Source organism: Cebus imitator, unplaced genomic scaffold (genome assembly GCF_001604975.1).
Source record: "Cebus imitator isolate Cc_AM_T3 unplaced genomic scaffold, Cebus_imitator-1.0 Scaffold296, whole genome shotgun sequence".
Classification (NCBI taxonomy): Eukaryota; Metazoa; Chordata; class Mammalia; order Primates; family Cebidae; genus Cebus; species Cebus imitator.
Window position 1 is genome coordinate 664798 of NW_016107611.1, and position 3901 is coordinate 668698.

The 3901-nt window shown below is 42.3% G+C and overlaps 1 protein-coding gene across 13 annotated transcripts in view; it reads left to right on the plus strand.

Moving 5' to 3' along the window:
- Nucleotides 1-3901, plus strand: part of LOC108285291 (zinc finger protein 224) — a 54438-nt gene that overhangs the window by 17388 nt on the left and 33149 nt on the right. The window contains exons 1-2 of one of the 13 annotated variants that reach the window (XM_037729177.1): nucleotides 1411-1593; nucleotides 2269-2521. The exons of 9 other annotated variants lie outside the window; for them this stretch is intronic. The gene's annotated coding sequence lies outside the window, so the exon portion shown is untranslated. 3 more of the 13 variants (XM_037729175.1, XM_037729176.1, XM_037729178.1) reach the window with 3 other exon arrangements.

The following is a 3901-nucleotide window of genomic DNA, read 5'->3' on the forward strand; positions in this document are numbered from 1 at the left end:
ACTAGAATGTCAGCCACATGTGTCTGTTTTTTTGCTGCATCCTTATATCGCTTGAGTCTGGAAGATTGAGGCTGCAGTGACCTATGTATGATAGTGCTACTGCACTCCAGTCAGAGCAACAGAGTGACACTCTGTCTCAAAAAAAAAAAAAAATTAAATATCCTTTGTGTGTTTCTGAACAAACATCTTTCTGTTTCTGGGATTTTTTTTGAGTGTATGTACATAATGTGTTACAATTATATTCTTGTTTTTTCTTTAGCAATGAATATTTGCTGATATTTTTCTATTTTATAATTGTATGAATTATTTTTAGATTTCTCAGTGAACATCAGAAACCCCATCTCTACAAAAAATACAAAATTAGCCAGTTGTGGTGGCACATGTCTGTAGTCCCAGCTGGAGACTACTGGAGAGGCTGAGGCAGGAGAATTGCTTGAACCCAGGAGGCAGATATATAGACTAATGGAATAGCATTGAGAGTCCATAAAGAAACCCATACATCTAAGGCCACTTCATTTTCAAGAAGGATCCAAGATTATTTTATGGAGACAGAATGGTCTCTTTGACCAATACTGGTAGGACACCTATACACAGACATGACATAATGAAGTTAGATTGTATCTCACACTACACTTAAAAATTAACTCAAAATTGACAATGCCCTAATGAAAGAGCTGAACTATAAAAGCATTAGAAGAAAACACAGAAGTAAATCTTCCTGACTTTTTCTTTGGAATGGATTCTTCAATGAGACAATATGAGCAAAAGCAGATAAAAATACCTAAATGGGACTTAAGTTTTAAAAAATTCTACACATACATGGCATACATGAACATTGTCAGGAACATGAAAAGACCATACAGCATGAATTGTACTATCCAGGATATATAAAAAATTCTTAAAACTCAATAAAAGAAACCACCCAATTAAAAGTTGGGCAAAGGGCCGGGCGCAGTGTCTTATGCCTGCAATCCCAGCTCTTTGGGAGGCTGAAGTGGGCAGGTCACTTGAGGCCAGTAGTTCAAGACCAGTCTGGCCAAAACGGCGAAACCCTGTCTTTACTCAAAATACAACTAGCCAGACGTGGTGGCCTCCTGGGCTCAAACTATCCTTCCATATCAGCCTCTTGAGTAGCTGGGACTACAGGCGCGCGCCACTTCAGGACTTCCTGTCTTTTCAATATTTTCTCTTGAGGGCTCAGGGAGAGGGAAGGACCCTGAGAGTTCAGGGTCACAGTCCACATTCCTGACCAGGCGCTTGGGTCTATGGGATTTATTCCTCGTGGACATTGTGAGAAGCCGCTGGAGGGTGACACTATAGAACGTCTCCTTTGGCATTCAAAAAAGTGTAGCGCAGGCGATTGGCAAGTAGTCTCAAGGCAGCGTGTCCGGGGAATTCTGGGAAATGTAGTCCACACACTCCTCCGGGTAGGGGGCACTTCCGCTCCCGGGGGGTGAGGTTGCTGCAGTGCATTCGGTGGAAATTCTGTGGTCTGCGTCTGTCGGTCCTTCTGAACACGTCCCCTAGCAATGCGGACTCGCCAACCACCTGGAATTTGACTAAGGGGAGAAGGAGCCTCGTTGGAAAACGGAGGTTTGGAAGGGCAGCGGCCGCTCTTTGTGTTCTGGTCAGCGGAGCCTTCTTGGTCCTAGCGTCCCCGGGGATGGGGCTGGGGGTTGGGACTCGGTCGGGACGCGTCTCGCCTGGTTTGAGGGTTTCTGGGGCTCTCACTCTTTCAGTCCGCCTCCCTCCATCCCACCTGTGAGACTACTTTCCCACCATGTAGAGTTGGGATGTTATTAATCTCCCTGTACCTCCCGCTGCTGTTCTTTAAAATGGGGACTTTAGGACCATCCTAATGAAATCGTTCTGGGAACTGGAAGAGGTAACACAAATGAAAGCCTTAAAGCAGCCCCCGTCCCTTAGTGACTGGTGGTCTCTTCTTAGTGTTTATTTCCCACGATGCCTGTCAGATCCCTGGGCGGGGTAAGAACTCCAGCTGCAGGGACCCGGCCCTTGTCTCTGATTCCTGCAGGGCTCTGGGTGATCCCGGACGCCTTCTGACCTCTTTTTGGAAGGTGAGAGGTGTGTCCACTTCCACGAAGGGAGAAGAGCATTAAACTTTTATGGGGGACGGCGACGCGGTCATGGTATTTCACAGCTTTCTCCTTCCCCAGCCTGGTTCTGAAAAAAAGCTGCAGGGAGGGGCTTCTTGGAATTGAGGGCAAGGCTCTACGTGAGTGGTCCTTGGCTTTTTTTCTTTTACAGAGATGCTCACCTCAACCGAGAATGTAGGATGTGTTCTCAGGCTTGGGTGTTGATAATAATTAAGCATTAATTGGTAACGGCATTCCAAGGGCCTTATACAATGGTCACATTTTCACCACGCCTTGGCCCTGTGGAGAGGTACTGCTTTTTTTTCGCTTTAAAGATGAACGAGATGCAAAGGAGCAGGAGTTATTTGCGCATTGTCCCCTAAGTAGTAAAAGGTGGAGCTGCGGTTGAAACCTGCGCATTACAGGTCAGAGCGTTTGTTGATAATCTTTTGGATATATTCTCATTGAGGCAGAGAAACTAGCTGGAATCTTGTGTGGAAAGCAAGTTAGGACTTGACTGAAGGACCTTAAGAGCAAGGCTCATGGGTTCGGACTGTTCTGGGAGTTTGTCAACTATTTCGTTTATTACAGTCATTCATTTATTACAAATATTTAACTTGTAATGCAATGGTATCATTGTGGAGCGTTCAGAAATTAGAGAAATACGAGTCGTACAAGTTTATAATTACCCATGAATCCAGCATGTGAAGATAGTAACCGTTAATCTTCGAATACATTTCTTTTTAGTTTTTCCTTTGGTATATTTGCATATTTATTTATAAACATTTAAACAAAATTTTATAATTTTAAAACTGTGTTTCCCCTTATGTGTTTAACTATGGAAATTTGGAAACACTGCCAAGAGGGAAATAACTAGTGAACTGCGATGTTATATCATGCTCATCCTAATTTATCTCTTTGTTATTTTTGTAAATGTTTCCTAATAATATTTTAACACTTTATTTTCATATCATTTGAAACCTATAGAAAAGTTGCAAAAATAGTATTAGAAATTATCATATACCCTTTACCCAAATTTGCCAAGTGTTTATTTACATTTTTCATGTTTGCTTTGTTGTTGCTCATAAGCCAGATACCAGGAACACACCTGTAGCCAGAAACCATTGCTAGTAGCTTTCTGCAGCAAGGAAGCCCACGTTCCAAGGTAATTGTGTGTGTGTCTTGGTAAGAGGTGTTTAGGAAAGGCTGGCTATAGGGTTTCACATAACATGCTAGATAATATTAGATATACTGGCTAGGCATGGCGGCTTATGTCTGTAATCCCAGCACTTTAGGAGGCTGAGGTAGGCAGATCACTTGAGACCAGGAGTCCAAAACCAACCTGACCAAACATGGAGAAACCCCATTTCTACTAAAAATTCAAAAATTAGCTGAATGTAACGGTGTGTGCCTGTAATCTCAGCTATTAGGGAGGCTGACCTATGAGAATCGTTTGAACCCAGGAGGCAGAGGCTGCTGTGAGCTGAGATGGTGCCCCTGCACTCTGGCCTGAACAACCGAGTGAGACTGTGTCTCAAAAAAAATAATTAGATATTATACTAAGTAATATTGTTATGTGTTACATATCAGATAGATCTATTAAAAGACTACTAATAGTAGTTGTGTTATTTATTAGATAGTGTTGGATACCATATTACATAACATTGTTATCTAATCTGCAGTTTTCATATTTAAATTTGTTCAGTTTTTTATTTTGGTCCTTATAACTATCGCTGCCCCACTTTTTACCTGCAACCCCAACCCCAAAGTCCAATTTTATGCATTGTCTTTCTTTTTTTTTTTTT